Source organism: Anabrus simplex, chromosome 2, assembly GCF_040414725.1.
Source record: "Anabrus simplex isolate iqAnaSimp1 chromosome 2, ASM4041472v1, whole genome shotgun sequence".
Lineage (NCBI taxonomy): Eukaryota > Metazoa > Arthropoda > Insecta > Orthoptera > Tettigoniidae > Anabrus > Anabrus simplex.
The window spans coordinates 669,804,894-669,824,037 of NC_090266.1; the positions used below are offsets into that span (position 1 = coordinate 669,804,894).

The following is a 19,144-nucleotide window of genomic DNA, read 5'->3' on the forward strand; positions in this document are numbered from 1 at the left end:
GATATGGGAAGGACAGCTGATTCAGAAAGTGATGGAACCAACTAGAGGGAAAATATCCTGGACGTGGTGCTGAAAAACCAGATGAGCTCTATAGAGAAACTGAAGTAATAGATGGCATTAGTGATCATGAAGTTGTTTTTGTCGTAGTTAAAAATAAATGTGATAGAAAACAAGGCTTAAAAGTAGGACTACTTGGCAGCACCACATGGCTGATAAAACAGGCATGAGAGGATATTTTAAAAGTAACTATGATCGGCGGAAAACTGTAAATAAAAATGTAAAGAGACTCTGGGATGGGTTTAAAGCCATTGTTGAGGAATCTAAAAATAGGTTTATGCTTTGAAAGGTGGTAAGGAGCGGTAAAGATCCACCTTATTATGACAGAGAAGGATATAGACTAAGAAGGGGGTGCAGACTGGAAAGAAATAGAGTTAAAATGGCTGTGAAAGTAAGGAGAAAATGAAGGAACTTACTAGGAAATTAAATCTAGCAAAGAAGTTAGCTAATGATAACATGATGGCATGCATAATAGGCAGCCATACAAATTTTAGTGAAAAATGGAAGGGCATGTATAGGTACTTTAAGGCAGAAACAGGTTCGAAGAAGGACATTCCAGGAATCATTAATGAACAATGGGAGTGTGTATGTGAGGAATTTTAAAGGGCAGAAATATTCAGTCAGCAGTATGTAAAGATTGTTGGTTACAAGGATTATGTCCAGATAGACAAGGTGTCTACTGATAAAGAAGTACCTATTAAAGTTTACATTTGATAACAATGACATTTACAATAGGGTACAAAATTTGAAAACTAGAAAATCGGCTGGAATTGATAAGATTTCTGGGGATATACTAAAGGAAATCGGTTGGGACATAGTACCATACCTGAAGTACTTATTTGATTATTGTTTGGTCGAAAGAGCTATACCAGATGAATGGGCAGTTGCTATAGTAGCCCCTGTGTATAAAGGAAATGGTGATAGACATAAAGCTTAAAATTACAGGCCCATAAGTTTGACATGCATTGCATGTAAGCTTTGGGAAGGCATTCTTTCTGATTATATTAGACATGTTTGCAAAATTAATAACTGGTTCGATAGAAGGCAGTTTGGGTTTAGGAAAGGTTATTCCACTGAAGCTCAACGTGTAGGATTCCAGCAAGGTATAGCAGATATCTTGGATTTTGGAGGTCAAATGGACTATATCGTGTTTTACCTGTCTAAAGCATTTGATAGGGTGGATCATGGGAGACAACTGGCAAAAATGAGTGCAATTGGACTAGAGAAAAGAGGTACTGAAAGAGTTGCTATATTTCTAGAAATAGATCTCCGAGAATTTGAGTAGGCGGGGCTTTATCTGACCCTGTAATAATTAAGAGGGGAATTCCTCATGGCAGTAATATTAGACTTTTATGTTTTCTTATTTATTTAATTGATTGATTGATTGATTGATTGATTGATTGATTGATTGATTGATTGATTGATTGATAATACAAAACAATTACATTCAAAACACGAATACGCTGCATTAACAATGATCGTTGGTTTAAGGGATATCTGTCTACAAAAAGTCTTATACACTGAAATGCAGTTCAACATGATATTTTACGACTTCATCGGGTCAAGCCAGTCAGCTTACCATTACCGGTACTCATTAATGGAATAACAATTAATTACCATCAATGACCGTTAGAATTTATATACTCTTAAGCGTCAACTTTAACCACAACCTTGACCACGGCCGCAGAGTGTCTAACTGACCCACTGTGTTGAATGTAGGCCTACTTGTAGAAAACACTGGTTTTGGCGTAAGTTTAACCCTCCGCTACTGACGTGGAAACTCAGAGCCTCCCGTAGATGATGAGTCATTCGCTTCCGTTCAGTCCTTTAACTTTACGTCCTTTGTTTTTCCTGGAACCTTCCTCTTTCATCGTCTTAGGCAATCATGCAGCTGGTCATTATTGAGCAAAAATATGGAACCGAAATAATAATGTCTGAAGTAGTGTAGAAGCCTCACAGACCACGTCAGTACGATGAAGAACCTACCAGTTTTTTAATCATTTAGCATATGATAAAGACAAATATATTATATAATATGTTATTGATCATACGTTATGATTTAGTAACCTGGTATTTATTTAATCATGCACGGTTTAGTTTTTACTTGATGACTGATTTGAAATGTTAACAATTATACGGTCATTGAAAGGTACGTCATGTTTATTACAAGCAAATACAGCATAGACAATACGCGACACTGAGCGAGATATCGAGGGACAGCTATTGGAGCTCTCTCTAGCGAGTAGGCCTGAAAACTACTGATTCTGTCATAAGAGCACGTGTATTTGTGTGTGAAGTTTTTGGTGTTATTTATACGTTTTCAGTGAGTTGATATAATTAAATTGTAACGTGTGTCATTCCTTGATATCTCCTCTCAACATGAGGGGAAAGGTATGTGTTGTGTTTGGCTGCAGTAACTGTGAAGTAGAGAAGAATGCGCGATCTTTCTTCTGTTTCCCTCGTGACAAGAAAATGTAAGTAATATTGTGTTTGCATATATATTCTTCCAGTGACAAAGAAATTCATAATCTTCTGACCTGCTCGACCCATATTTTAACTGGCTTAAAATATAATACGCATATTTTATTGTATAGTGCAGCAGTTAACCTTCAATACCGATGTGATGTTGTAGGTGTGATCTGTGGGTTTTGAAATGTCACAGAAGTGATTTTGATAAGGTGTACGAGAAAGAAGGGACGTTACACTTATATAAGAACTATAAGATCTGTTCAGATCATTTCCAGGCCAGCGACTTTAAAAATCCTCGACTATACAGCCAAGGGTATGTTACATTTTTTACTCTAATTGTACGTAAATATTCCTCAAAGGATCACTATCGACAACATTTTCATACTTTTCTTTCTTTTATCCCTCTTCTCAGATTAAAGCCGGGATTTTATAGATTTTCTTTCTGTTAGTAGGCTTCATGTTAAGAGGGAAATTGTCCAGCTTTTAAATGTTAATTCATTGCATCATGTGTGTAAGGAATGTGCCGATATTTTTATTGACAAGTGTCTTAATGTGATGATACAATGTTTTTAAATGAGAAAAAAGACAAATCTAAGCGTAAAAGTTCAGGCAGGAATGCTAAAGCAAAAAGAGTAATGCATAAATGTAAGATCAACCCATTTCACAGCAGTCCATTTCACATCTTGTTTATATGTCTAATTTCAGTCTTTAAATAATAACCTTTTAAATAATTCTTCATTCGTTTTTCCAGAATTTCTTTAGCAACTTCGAAGTTAATATCTCAATAACACTTTCTTTCTAGACGTAATTTATTTATCCATTTTCGTATATGCATTTCCATTGATATTTGCATTTAGCGCAACTTTTCAGGTCAAGTCACTAGGAGCGCCACCGTCGAATTGTCTCCCATTTTATCAAGGCTAAATCCGTAACTGTTGCGTATTGTCTCTACTGTATTTGTTACAAGTAAGAAATGCCATGTCGAATATTACACTGAACAGTTTCCTACAATGCATTCTAAACCCATTGATAATACTTTGCTCATGGGAACTTATACTAACAGTCCGTAATTTGGAATTTATTTCAGGGAATCTCTCAGACGCAACGTCGGTAACAATGAGTTCTCACCTCAGCAGCTGAAACTTAAAATTCGGAAGGAAAAATTCACAATTGTGAGCAGAGATGTGAAATATGGCACAATTCAATACTGACGTGGATATATCTGAATTATAAGCGTAAACATAAGAGTAATTCCAGTATGTGAGCGAGATAGGTGGGTTTATGGTTTCCACTGTCAACGGGAGAAAACACGGTATTATTGCATAAAAGCTAATACGGCGCCTCCTGCCATAATAAGCCAAAAATACCTCAACATTTCACGTTTGTATGGATATGGCTCACTTGAGCATATTTACAATCACATGGTAATGGATAGCGAACAGAGAACAAGTTAGTGTTGCGTATTTTGGGCTGATGACCTAGATTTTAGGCCCCTTTAAACAACAAGCATCATCATCATCAGCATTTCGTATATAAGAAGATTCACCCGCTCTACTGTCCATGCGTATTTGAACCTTCTTTTGTTATAATGGCGGTGATTCTGGTATCTTCCGCTTGGCGGAAACATTGTCAGTTTATTTGGAAGTGCGGAGTGTTGCAGTAGGGCGAAGTTCAGTCGAAAATTAGCTTTCACAATTTAAAAATCAGCTCTAAGCAAATTTGCAAATGTCAAGTGTGCATTCCGCCATAACCAATTATCATCAGTATTAAAATACTGTGTGCCCTCCCGTGCAGTATTTGCTGCTCACTTATTAGTAAGTTTCTCTGGGATATTAAATTCAGTTTGTGCCTGCCCCTTCCCTTGTAAGCATTTGACTTTTATCGAAATTGAGAGACTGTAATTTCATTACGGGATGTTATGAACGTCCATTTATTATACAGTCTTATAGTGTTAACGCGAGCAGTGTGGGTGGCAGTGGATATGTTGACGAATTTAATTAAGCTCTCTGACAGTTGTTCTCTGCAAAATGAGCTGTTACTATTCTGTATTATTCGAACGTAACAATGCGCTCATAATGTTTTAAATGTTCATTATTGTTAGTAACTGTTGCGAACCTAATTACTGCTGTGAGATGTGCGGAATTTGATTGTCAGTTTAATCAGACCCGTGGTTTTATTGGTTATGTACTGATATCAGGAGTCCAGTTTGGAGTTGACATTCTTTTTCTAGTATCAGTACAGTCATTTGAGAATCAGTGAATAGGATTATCGTACCAGCTGTTGCTTTTAGTTGCATATGCAATGAAAAGCTGATGCATACAATCTTTGTAGAAACTAACTGTGCTGGTACACTGTTGCAGTGTTGTTAGTTGTACGGCATTAATATGCTTCTGAAGTAGAATTATATTGTGAAACTTGTTTATTTCTGTGTACCCGTCTTATTTGAATCATGTAAGCAAATAGAAATGCAAATACATGCCTTGGTTTTGATTCTTGTGACCAGTTCCATATTCAACCACAGATGAGTGTATTAGTAAGATATGATGGTATATGAGGAGGGTTAAGTAAAATTCTCTGGTACCCTTCTCTTCGCTCTGCTTCTGCCATCAATATCATAACCAGAACAAACACCCTTGCACCTCTTACTTGTAGAGTGTGCTTCGGATTGGTACAACAGTGATGTCAGTTGTTCAGTAGATCTTATATTAAAAAATCTCCCCAATTTTGTATCCCCCATAGGCTACATCCTAGATCTTTATGCTTGTTCACTATATTTCGTCTAAATAAAAGCATTTGACATTTGAAGTACATTATTGAAAATTTTAATTTGTTCCTTTATCTGTTTTGGACTTGTTCTGGATGAAATTACTGTAGATTCTGTTCATGCCCTTTGTCCTAAGTAATCATTTGACCAGCAAAAAATCTTAAAAAGTTACTGTGAAACATTTACTTGAAGAATTCATCAAACTAATGAAGAAACATGGTATTGAAAGTGATGGTGAGTTCCTATTTCCTCTATTACTCGTTTATGTTATAATTGTCATTACAATTGCATGTTATTTTCAGCATTATTTTTTCTTTCTTTCTGGTTGACTGGATGGGTGATATCAGAAACATAGGAGCAGCATGGAGCAGGAATATTACAAAGCAGGTGTTTAAAAAAAATGTCCATTAAGGTACCTGGGGTATGGTAGGTCTGTCAGTTGGTATAGTGCCTAGTAGAATACAAGTAAACTAGTCAAATATCAAACATGGCAGGCAAGCAGAAAAGGACATCAGAAATGCCAGATTAATGTGTATGATATTTTGTAAGGAACGGTCATTTTATGCATGTTCCTGTTGGGAAAAGGGTTTCTGTATTTGAAATAATTTTTTGAATTGTTGCTGCATATTGCTTGTGTTCTGCTGATATGAATTTTATGATCGAACGTTTTCAGTTTTTTCTACATTTAAACTTTGATGCAAATATTCTGGATGTTAATACGATTGTGTTTCATAAACCAGATAGATAAGGCCTAAAAGTGTGGAGTGTTCTAGTGGTTAAATGTAATAAATTTCTACTATTCTGCTCTCCATAGTTTAGTTGTGTTGGTGGCAGAACATTATATACCTAGGTATTTCAAAACTGATGATGGTTTTACAAAAGTTTTGTATAGGACACCCTTCTCATTGAAAAATTTACAACTCATTGCAGAGAAGATGGTGGTACTGCTTGTGGAATTGCAGCTAGATTCTGAAACCCCTAATTAAACTTGTCTCGTGTGTAGTCAGTCAAGTAATTTTAAGTTTTCTCCGTCGGTATCAAAGACTTATGAAGAAGTAGTAGTCTGCTACTGAAGGCAATATTTTACATCTCATTGCACACCTGTGATACATCACAGAAGATCTTCGGTGAAACATCTGTCATTAATCTCCCTATCAAAATCGAAAGCCTATAATACCTTCTCCATGTTGGTCTGAAAGGGCATTGGAAGACTGGACCACAAAGGTTTTCACTATTCGTAACAGCAGCACTAAGTGGAATGGTGTGGTTATGCCTTGTTCTGCCTTTGATACCAGTAATTAACTTGGTGTAGGTGGAATGTACTCCTGGGCCATCTGCCTCTCTGGAAGTGGAGGTCGTCTTTCTAAATTTTGTAGTCATTCTGATGGTGAATTTTATTGTAGTAGCTTACCACCTTGACTAGGCAAACCCTATGTTAAAAAAAATACTTTTAATAATATATTTACAAACTATTGCTACAAGTTCAACCTTATTTAGTGGTATATATTAACATTAAATATTCATCGGCTTAGTTTCTAGTGCACGCTAGGACTCTTTCTGGTTATAAAATTTAGTACTGTATTGTTAATCGTTTTTGGAACATCCTATATATTTATATACTTTGTACTAGACATATTTATTATTTGCTCCGTTGGTACCAAAAGACATAGCCTATGAGGAAGTAGGAGTCTGCTGTTGAAAGCAATATTTTACATCTCATCGCACACTGTAATACACCACAGAAGATCTTCAGTGAAACATCTGTCATTAATCTCCCTGTCTTGGAGCCGGGCTGAGTGGCTCAGATGGTTGAGGTGCTGGCTTTCTGATCCCAACTTGGCGGGTTCAGTCCTGGCTGAGTGTGGTGGTATTTGAAGGTATACTAAAATACATCAGCCTCGTGTTGGTAGGTTTACTGGCACGCATAAGAACTCCTGCGGCACTAAATTTTGGTACCTCAGCATCTCCAAAAACTGCAAAAGTAGTTAGTGGGACGTAAAGACAATATCATTATTCTACCCTATCTTGGAACAAGATTTTCTGAAAATGTCTTTGTGCATGTTGTATGTCTTATCCTATAAATGACACTGAGCTTTCCTGGGACATAGAAAGATATTTTCATGCTGGGGTAGTTGAATTATTGTTACAAACTTTGGGTTCCTCTTCCTGCGTTGCCACTTCATACTGAACACTTGGACGAGCAAATGTCGTATGTGAGGCTATCCAATATTTAGCTTGCCAATTCAGTTTTATGAAATATCCACCTGTTTGATCTCGACAGATTTATGACTTGTGAGGCTCATCTCTAGAGATAATAGGCAACTGGATGTTTTTGGGGTGTGCAGACCTGGAAAGGGTAGTGCTGATGCTGATGCAGAATTATTTTATAAGCTAATCAGCTATGTGGGGAATGAAACAGTGTTATTTTAGTAGATCTCAATATGCTAAATGTTAACTGGGAAGGACACCTGAATCAGAAAGTGATTGAACCAACTAGAGAGAAAAATAGTCTAAACATTGTACTGATGAAACCAGATGAGCTTTATACAGAAACTGAAGTGAAGACTGTGTAAGTGATCAGAACGCTGTTTTTATCATAGTTAGAAATAAATGCGATAGAAGGGAGGGTTCTGAAAGTAGGGCTGTTGGGCAATATCATATGGTTGATAAGAGAGGCATGGGGGTGTTCTAGAAAGTAATTATGATCAGTGAAAAATGGTAAATAAAATGTTAAATTTATGTGATGGTTTTAAAGCCGTTGTTGAGGATTACTGTATGAAAACAGGTATATACATTTAAAGGTGGTAAGGAATGTGTAACCCACTGTATAATGAAAGAGAAATAGAGAGATTGAGGATGTGCAGGTTAGAAAGAAATAGTTAGGAATGGTTGTGCAAGTAAGGAGAGAATGAACTTACTAGGAAAAAAGAATTTAGCAAAAAAGTCAGCTAAAGATAGTATGATGGCAAATATATTAGACAGTTATTTGAAATTTATCAAAAAAACGGAAGTTTATGTATAGGTAGTTTAAGGCAGAATCAGTTTCCGGGAAAGATATTCCAGGGATCATTTATAAACAAGGGACCCCTGTGGGTGGGTGCGCAGATGAATACGCCCACAGTATCCCCTGCCTGTGGTGAGGGGCGATCAAGGGATGATTGAATTAGAACCATGAAACGACTTGTGATTAGTACCATCACACGGGGAATGCCATGGGGCGCCTTTACTTGCAAGTAGTACCACAATGTTAGGTACACAATAGGTTTGTGATTAGTAGCAGCAGAGAGCGGTTCACTGTGGGTGTCCAGTACCTGTGATTAGTATATCACGGGCTTATGTTGCCTGTGATTTGTACCATTATGTGAGAAACACCAGGGGTCTGGGCATTGTCTGTGTTTTGTACCACTATATGAGCAACACTGTTGGTCTGTGTTGCCTGTGATTTGTACCCACTACGTGAGGAACACCATGGAACAGTACAAGTCCCTGTGATTAGTACACCTATGCAAGGTGCACCATGGATTTGCATTGCCTACGAGTGGCGCCATTATGTGAGAAACACCATAGGTCTGAGGTACCTGTATGACGTACAGTACTTGTGAGTAGTACCATAATGTTTGGAACACCATGAGTTTACACTGCTGTTCATTAGTACTGCAGCTTGAGAAATACCATGGTTCTACTTTACTAGCGATAAGTGCCATTATGAGGGACCCTTGACTTGGATATGGAACCCCTTCAGACAAGCATCATCGATTCAGGATTGTGCTTTTGAAGCAGTCCCTTGGTCAGCAATACAGTTGCTGGGAACTTGAAGCATTGCAGCTCGGATCCACCGATTTTTAAAATTCATTCATTCTTCATCATCAGGTTTTGAATTCTGATCAGTGGATGAATTTTGTACTTTTAAATTGTCATTACATTTCGTATCATTAGGGACTGATGACCTAGATGTTAAGCCCTTCAAACAACAAGCATCATCATCATCATCATCAATAAACAAGGGAGAGTGTAAATGTCAGGATTTACAGAAGGTAGAAGTATTCAGTCAGCAGTATGTAAAGGTAGTTATATATAAGGATAGTGTTCAGTTAGAGGAGCTGACTAATACTGGTGAATTATTGAAATTTACCTATGATAATAAAGACATTTACACTAAGATACAAATTTGAAAGGTAGAAAAGCCACTTGGATTTATTAGATTTCTGAGGATATAGGCCCTACTAAAGACGATGGATTGGAATATAGTGCTGCATCTAAAATATTTATTTGATTACTGGTTTGCGTGGAGGAGCTATACCAAATGAATGGAGAGTTGCCGTAGTAGCCCTAGTGTACAAAGGAGAGTGATAAGCTAAACATTAAGCGGATAATAACAGGTCAGTCAGCTTGATGTGTGTTGCTCGTAAGTTCTGGGGAGGCATCCCTTACCGAGTAAGGTTGTCATACGGTTAGGGTCTCGTAGCTGTGAGCTTGCATTCAGGAGAAGGTGGGTTTGAATCCCACTGTCAGTAACCTTGAAGATGGTGTTCCATGGTTTCCCATTTTCACACCAGGCAAATGCTAGGGCTCTATCCTAATTAAGGCCATGGCTGATAACTTCCTACTTCTAGCCCAGTCCCATCCTTGCATCACCAAAATCTTTCAGTGTGTTAGTGTGTTGTTAAACCACTAGCAAAAAGAAGCAAAAAAAAAAAGTTATTTCTGATTATATTAGATGCGTTTGGGGTATTTCTAACTGGTTTGATAGAAGGCAGTTTGGGTTTCGGGAAGGTTATTCCAGTGAGGCTCAATTTGTAGGATACCAGCAAGCTATAACAGATAATTTAACTTCTGGCAGTCAAATGGACTGTATCACTGCTGATCTATCTGCCTTTTAATAAGGTAGATCATGATAGACTGCGGATGAAAATGAGGGCTATTGGACTCGATAAGGGAATTTGAATGGGCAGCTAAATATCTAGAAGAAAGAACTCAGAAAATTAGAGTAGGTAAAGCATTGTTTTATTCTTAAACGATCAATTGAGGAGTCCCACAAGGCAGAATTATTGGACCTGCATATTCTCTTATGCATATAAATAATATGAGTAAGGAACTGGAATAAGATGCAAGGCTTTTCACTGGTGACAATATACTACATAGAGTAATAAATATGTTACAGGATTGTGAGCGGCTGCGAAAAGATGTCGACAGGGTTGTGAGATGGACAGCAGACAACGGTGTTAGGGTAAATAGGATAAAAAATCATGTTGGAAGTTTCAGCAAGATGAAGAGTTCTTTCTTTTAAATTACTGTGTTGATGGGGGTGGAAGTACTGTACAGGAATCCCAAAGTACTTAGGTGTTGATATAAGGAAAGATCTTAATTGGAGTAATCACATTGAGAGGTTGTAAATAAATGTTGCAGAACTCTTCATATGTTTGAGGGTATTTAGGAATTTTAATAAGGAAGTAAAGGTGAGGGTGTTTAAACCTCTGATAAGACCCCAATTAGAGTATGGTTTAGTGTGTGGGGCCCACTCCAAGATTACTTTATATGAGAACTGGATAAGATACAGTCTAAAGGAGCATGATTTTTTCTGGGTGATTTGAGTAAAAAGAATTGTGTTTTGAAAATGTTGTAAAGTTTGGGGTGGGAAGACTTGGGAGTAAGGGGACAATCTGCTCTCCTAAGTGGTTCTGAACTGTCAGTGGAGTGATGGTGTTTAATGACATTAGTAGATTAGTAGAGGTTTATGGTAGGAAACATAATATGAAGATAACATTGCAATTCAAGGGGACAAATCTTCATTTATAGGAGGAGGAATTAGAGATTGGAGTAATCAGAGGAAATGTTTAATGAATTTTCAAGTTTTTTGAATTCATTTAAGGAAAGGTTAGGTAAACAATTTGCAGGAAATTGCCACCTGAGCAGCAGCCCTAAATGCAGATTGATTGATTGGCCCTCCATACTCCTCAGCTGTAATTAAATTCTATTATACTAACAGGCGACTGTTTGAAATGTTGGTGAATAGATGATGCATGATTTTGTTACACATTGTGTGATAACTTATTGTGCAACTACATGCATTTTTCCTGTTTTGATTGAATTTCTCAATTTGTCATTACTGGGACAGGCTAGTATGGTAGAAAGGAGGAGTTACCTATCAAGATGGCTGGGGTGGTCTTTAACCTGAGAGTGACAAAAGATATGTTAACATCTTATCATGATAGTGCTTATGCACATTTTTATGTTGCTAACTATTCTTTGTTGGCAAAAGGAGTTTTAAACCTTTTATTAAATTGGTAGGTGTGTAGATGTCCCAACAGTGGCATTTGTGGGGAGGAGAACAATGCCAGTGAAGTTATGGTGCAGGAAGTGGAAAGGGTGGTATTTAAACTAGGCTACATTGTAATAAAGCAGCTGGACTGCATGAAATTAGACTTGAAATGGTGAAATATGAAATATAATGAGAAGGCAGGACTGAAAATTCTTTATGGAGTAAGGAACCTTCTCATTGAAGTTAAGCAGTAATTGCACTGATTATGCAAGGAAACAGGATTGCAACTACTATCGAGGTATTTCATTGATAATGTGTACATACATTTAGGAAAGGAGAGTGCAGCCAGTGGTGAAGAGCAAGTTGATTGAAAACCAGTGCGGTTTCAGATTACAGAGGGTTTCGAGGACCAGATTTTCAGTGTGTGAAATAATTGAAGAATGCTACAAGAGGGGTAGGCAGGTAACTTGGTTTGGAGGTCTAAAGAAGGCACATGACAAATTATCGAGGAAAAAAATGTTAGCCATACAGAGGGATTACGGGGTTGGGGTTAAGTTATTAGAGGCAGACAGAAGTGTTATGTTGGCAATTAGGCTGCAGTGAGAACTGATGTTAGAATCTTGGTTCAAAGTACTCATTGATGGATTGACAAAGTTGTACACTTTTGTTGTTAATGGTATACATTGATCACTTACTGACAGGGATTTACTTTGTTGGAAATGTAGTAAGCAGTTTGGCCAATGCCAACAACTTGGTCTTAATGACAGACTGTGCTGAAAGTCTGCAGTATAATACTTCAGTGGTTGAAAAAGGTGCAGCATGTATGATGCAAAAATGAGCGTTTCTTAGACTAAAGTTATGTCAGTAAGGAAGAAACGAGAATTGAATATCTGGTCGGGAATGTGAAACTGGAACCGGTGGATCGTTTAAGTATTTGGGATGTGTGATCTTCCCAGAGGGTAGTATATACTACGTGTAATTTACTGTATATGCAACAAGGATAAAGTAATAAGCTTTGCACTTGTGATCAGCGGTAATCTGTTCTCGGACGAAATTACCTCTAGGACTACATCGGTCTACTTTCAGACCGATTTTGCTGTATAACAGTGAAAGCTGGGTGAACTCAAATCTTATAAGTTAGGAGCAACAGACATAAATATAAGCAGAATAATTACTTGTACAAGTAGGTGGGAACAATGGCAGGAGACCTCCGAATTATGGGATAAAGGATAACAAATAGGCCTAAACTTGATGGATGAAGCTTTACGCGTAAACCGGTGGGATCATGTGGGGTAAATGGAGGAAGATGTTACCTAGTGGAATAAAGGGCTCTGCCATGGACGGTAAGGGAGCCCAAGACGATGATGGGTGGATTCAGTTATTTATTTAAATTAATCATAAGAAGTGTGATACTGAACGTTCCGGGCGAGTTGGCCGTGCGGTTAGGAGCGCGCAGCTGTGAGCTTGCATCCGGGAAATAATGGGTTCGAACCCCACTGTCGGCAGCCCTGAAGATGGTTTTCCGTGGTTTCCCATTTTCACTCCAGGCAAATGCCGGGGCTGTACCTTAATTAAAGCCACGGTCGCTTCCTTCCCATTCCTAGGCTTTTCCTATCCCATCGTCGCCATAAGACCTATCTGCCTAGGTATGACGTAAAACAAATAGCCAAGAAAAAAAAAGCGATACTGAACGAGGTCACTGAGCTAGTTGTTTTGAGGCACTTAATTGAGAGTAGCTTACAGATTGAATGCTTGAAAGGCATATAGTACGCGAAACTTTTCTTGATCCCTGAGCTCCATAGTGCCGAATGGGAACTTGGGATCAAGAAAAGGTTCGCGTACTGTACAAGCCTATAATGAAGTTGTATGTTAATAATAATAATAATAATAATAATAATAATAATAATAATAATAATAATAGTATATTATTTCTACTATACAATAGAGGTTGTACATATAGGAGTAGAGTATATTCAATTTGTTTAATTAGTACTTGTTTTATCTGCTATTTCGGTAATCATGATTTTCCAGATTGGGCTAATATCTTTATTAATTACAAATTAAGCACTTGTGGTGCATATTTCTCATTTTTGGTGTGTTACATAACATTTTGCAATTAGTTTTACGTTGCACCGGTTCATGACAGCCTCATGGCGACGATGGGATAGGAAGAGACCGTGACAGTACAGAAGAGACAGTGCAGCTCCAGCATTTGTCTCTTGTGAGAATGGGAAACCACGGAAAACCATCTTCAGGGCTGCCGACAGTGGGATTAGAATCATCCAGCTCTCTGATGAAAGCTCGGATAATTGATCCGATTCGCGCAGCCAAATCGCTCGGTAGCTCATTGACACAATTGCTATTGAGCCAGTGGCGGTTCGTTCATGAAGGGCTTTTGGGCGCCGCCCCGCCGCCTTCTCAAAAACATTTAACAGTATTTCACTCTGTAATTGATTACATAAAGAGATGGGCAAATGTAGCGAAGTGGAACATATGTGGTGTCATATTCAGTTCTACAATGTTATCTTTATTATGTCGGCTGTAAACATTTTGCTCTTCTATTTTCAAGAAAATGGCAGAGACTTTCAGACCATGGCTGCTATCCGTCATGCACGATGTTTTCTATTTAGTCGTGAGGCGCTCGTACTGTGGCAATAGAGCCCTGAGTAGGTCCCCCAGTCTTTGCAAGTGTGCGCGGTGTGGGAGGAGCCTGGGAGGACGATGATGGCTTGTCAGGGGAAGAAAGAGTGCAGGCGAGTGTAAGAGCTGAACGGCGGAGCCCCCAGCAACATCGCCAGCCACTTTGCAATGTACCTAGGCTCCCCTCCCCCCGCCCCCACGTCTTATATTAATTGTTGTTAGTGATAATTCCAAAACATTTCACAAAATAATGCATTCCATTTTGTACCGACTATTTAAACGATTCGGTTCTATAAAGAAGCTAAAATAAATATTCAAAATGTAACTATAACGTGACGGCACTAGTTCTGATGATGATGTTTGTTGCTTAAAGAGGCCTAACATCGAAGGTCATCGGCCCGGCACTAGTTCTAGCGTGGTCAAGTTGTTAAAAACGTTGTCATGCTTTGAAATTTGAGCAAGGAGAGAGAAAATTCGGGAGTGCACTATTTATTGTTTTCGTGAATGATGTTATAGATTGTGATCATTGTAACAGTGCAGTGTCATAGTCGGGATTGCATTCGCTGTTAGCCTGTTAATGTGTGTGCATAAATCCCATTGTAGTGTATTTAATTAATGTTGTAGTGCAAGCAGATTCAGTCAGTGTCATCGTATTATTATTTATCTAAAAGTATCGTGGTGCTGGTCAGTGAAACTGGACCGATTGGGGAGGGGAAAAAGATGGCGGCACAGCCCTGCCAGAGTAATATGTCACGAACCGCCACTGTATAAACATTCCGTAGATTCACAGAAGTATGGTTTAAATTAATTCAGTTAAAATTCAGGCTTGTCAGAATAATTGAAATGTATGGCTTTTAGTGCCGAGAGTCTCCGAGGACATGTTCGGCTCGCCAGGTGCAGGTCTTTTGATTTGACTCCCGTAGGCGACCTGCGCGTCGTGATGAGGATGAAATGATGATGAAGACACATACACCCAGCCCCCGTACCAGCGAATTTAACCAACGATGGTTAAAATTCCTGACCCTGCCGGGAATCGAACTCGGGACCCCTTTGACCAAAGGCGGCCAGCACGCTAACCATTTAGCCATGGAGCCGGACTCAGAATAATTGATGTCATAATACAGTAATTTTTAATGGTCACAAAATGTTTTCCATTAAGAAAAATAAAAGACGCCCATTCAAACTACCATCGGCTTTACAGACGTCTAACTTAATTTAAATCACCGGAAGCCAGAGATTGGGAGTAGTCGCTGTGAACACATTTAAATGCTGTCGACCTCAGACCAGTATCGTATCCACTATCTCGTGATCAAAGGCCAATGAGATCAGTGGCACATGTATATGCCTAAAAATTTGCTCTCATGTGTGTCTCGCACCTAAGCTCTCACTCGACGTTAGCCCCTGAAGGACACAAGCGCTTAAAGACAGGCCCGTACTATAGTAATTGCCACGTAAGGAAATAACCCAGAAAGTAAATATCGCCGCCCGATGCTCTTCTTTTCTCTTTTTTGTAATGGCTGATCACTGCTGCCAACCTGCCTGGTTACATATTAAAATCATCAGACATAACCATAACAAACTAACCTCAATGTAAACACCGATAATGAATGTTTCCCTACCCTAGTAAATGATAAAAGATAAGATGAAATAAATCAAGATAATTATGAATATCTCCTCAATGAGGAATTAAGGAAATAAACACACTTTCTCACTTAAATTATCTGTCTTTATTTTGATATACAGTAGGCGTACTATAACCATATTCTTGAAAAGAGGGGCGTGTTAAACGATGCAATTTATTTAATAAGTCTTTGCACTTTACAGTGTGATTTTCGCAAGTTCCAGACATCCAATGACTTCCCTTTCTTTTGCGCGAATATTTCCTTCTCTCTTCAGTACCGGTAACCAGTAAGGAGAGAGATTATTGGGCATATTTTCAGCCTGCAGGCTGGTTATATCTTCAAGCTTGTCAGGAAACATATAGGAATACTAATGTGCCAAGCTCTGTGAACGGAATTTAGGTCAGCTTTCAAGTTCACTGCGGATTTGAAAATAATAATGTTATAAGTTCTACTGCCAAAATTTCGTCCCGCAAGAGTTATTTCATGTACCGGTAGATCTAGACATGAGACTGACGTATTTGAGCACTTTCATCATTTCACACAAACTATGTTATTAAATGCATTATCCGAACATGCCACACTCCTACTTACCTGGTATTAGCCAAATAGATTTACAATCCCACAGAAAAAGAAAATATGCTTTAAATATTCTCGCAAATTTATCACTAGTGACTTTAACGGCGATGCGGTGGCAACACGCACTTCACGCTAGAGCAGTGATTGAACGTTGCCAACGTGCCAGATTAACGGTAAATGTAAGACGTCGTATCGGCAAGTAGGGTCCCTAAACTGTATGGTTACCGACACTGAAAAAGACCCAACAGCAAGAAAAGTAACCATAAATCAATATCTTAATATTACAGGGGAGAAAGGGTAAGGTTGCACCCTTAGGGTACGTCCTTACACGGAGAGGACTATATGAACCGTTTCTAATGTGCGCATGCGTAACACAGCAGGCGAGTAACGAGAACCGGCATGCTACAGGCGCGCATTAAGACAGCAGAAAGGAAACGATAAAAAATGAAAAGCAATGCAGTCTACGGAATAACTCACGTCGGTAATATCCCATACAATACAGTACAGGTATTTACAAGTCAGTGTTTTCAAGCTGGTGAATGAGCGCAAGTTTAGCACACAGTTATAGTCGACGGGGAGTTTATTCAGAAGACAGCATGCAACACAAGCAATTGTGAATTTTGAAAACGAACACTCACGATTTCTCAAAGAAAGTGAACATATTTTACGCGCACATTTGTCTACAAAATGGTATTTTATTAAATTATTTAAAAATACAAAGCTAATTAAGGACACACGCACACCTTAGGCATTATCATAAAATTCCACATAGAATAGGGGACAGCAAGCGAGTAGCGAGAAACAGCATGTTACAGGCACGCATTATGACAACAGAAAGGAAACAGCAATAAAAAGCAGTGCAGGTACTTACTGTGTTTTTAAGCTGTTGAATGGCCACAAGTTTTGCATGAAGTTATATTCGACTGGGAGTTTACTCAGAAGACAGGAACACAAGCACTTGCGAACTTCGAAAACGAACACACAGTTTCTTAGAGAAAGTGAACATATTTTACGCGCACATTTATCTACTAAAAAAAAAATAATACGAAGTTAATTAAGGACACGCACACACCTTAGGCACAATCATAAAATCATTCATAAAGTACGGGAGTTTATTTACAAGACAGTATCACGAGAATTTATGAACTTTTAAGTCGAACACACACACAATTTCGTAAAGAAAGTGAATATTATAGTTTACGCGCACATTTACCTACGTACGTGTATGCTATAAATTCTTACAAATACAGCGTTAATTAAGGACATACACATGCATCTTGGGCACCACCATAATTTGCATGCGTCTTCCAGCATTCATCATGGCTCTACTTAGGCCTATTCTGAATAATAATACTCGCTGCAATTTTGTGGGTCTCAGCTGGGGTTGGTTTTGTTAATGTGGTCTTGGAAATTTTCTTCTATTTTCTAGTAGAAAACAGTCGCTGCCGTGGTATGTTTTTGTTTGCTGGAGAGATATTGTCGGACGGCACTAATTTCATGCTTGGGTCCTTGGTTTGCCGAAGTGCGTTTAGAACAGCAGGCAAAGGAGCAATGTGTTTTGCTAGTGCATTCAGTTCTTCCGCCTCAATGGAATCAATAATTTCTGTCACTTTCGATATCAAAGACGATTTCTTTGTTGCCAAGTCTGCATTTATGACGTTTTTTCGTTTGCTTAGCTCAGCTGTAATTACTTCCGTTTCTGCTATGCTTCCATTGCAGTCAGTAACTAGAGAAGGGGACGGGTCACTCACTGAAGTTGAAAGTCGTGTGCAAGGCTTAAAAGTACGACACAGCAAATGAATATGTTCCATTTAATAGCAGAATCATGACAACTGCATGCAAATATGTGAGTGCAAGCGTTGCACTCTTACATAATTTTGCAGTCACACTGAAAACAGTTCCTTCACTTGCGAGCAGGAAATGATTTGCCAATACGCATCTTGCTGAGTGATGGTGTCTGCCTCCAACTGTAAACTTGTCCTGTGACGCTTTCTCAAGTCAGCAATTTTCGAAATTATTTTGCCCTTGTGTATGACAGTTAATCTGTCAATGAGTTTATCTCGCACAAAACTTATAATTGCGTGAATTGACCTGTCTAAGCGTTTTACTTTCTTTCCTTTCAGATTAAATGTATTTAATCGTCCTATGCATTCTCTCAATATGCATATTGGTGTTTAAGCCGCAATGCAGTCTATAACAGTACGCCCACATTTCTTTACACGGCACATAATGCTGAAGAAAATACTTTCCGTAGTCTGATGTATCACTGTCTTCACACATCATTTTCACTCCTGATTCTAAGGGAAGTTAGAAAGACTCGGAATCCTATTACTCTAGTGTAGTCCTTACAAGTTTATATATTTCTTCTTGCTAAGATTTTGCCTTTATTTTTGTTAATTTTTTCCTCCCAACTCTGTCCACGTGCCACGCACAAAATAACATTCTTTGAGGGAGAGCCATAACATTCGTCCACGCGTTATAAAATGCGTCTGCCATGTCTGACATAATTACTTTCGGAATGATTTCACCAGTTTCTTCTCGGATGGTTTTCAGGGAGAGAGATAACGCCGCTTCATCTGTTCTGTTTGATATGAAAAACGCGCACGGAAAGCCCTGCCTTAGGTCATCTAAAACGAATAAAGTGACCAGTTCAAACCCGTAACTGTTCATCCCATGGTTACTGTCCATACATATACAGTCCGAATCGTACTTCTGTAAAATTTCACGTTGTGCGTTATTCATGATCACAAGCGCGAA

At 38.5% G+C, this 19,144-nt stretch overlaps 1 protein-coding gene across 1 annotated transcript in view; it reads left to right on the forward strand.

Annotated features, from left to right (window-relative positions):
• Window positions 1–4,150: 4,150 nt before the first annotated feature.
• The window catches only part of Wnk (Wnk kinase), an 834,378-nt gene continuing 819,384 nt past the window's right edge, over window positions 4,151–19,144 (forward strand). Inside the window, exons 1-2 of the mRNA XM_068226022.1 lie at window positions 4,151–4,340; window positions 5,401–5,524. The gene's annotated coding sequence lies outside the window, so the exon portion shown is untranslated. The remainder of the gene's footprint in view (window positions 4,341–5,400; window positions 5,525–19,144) is intronic.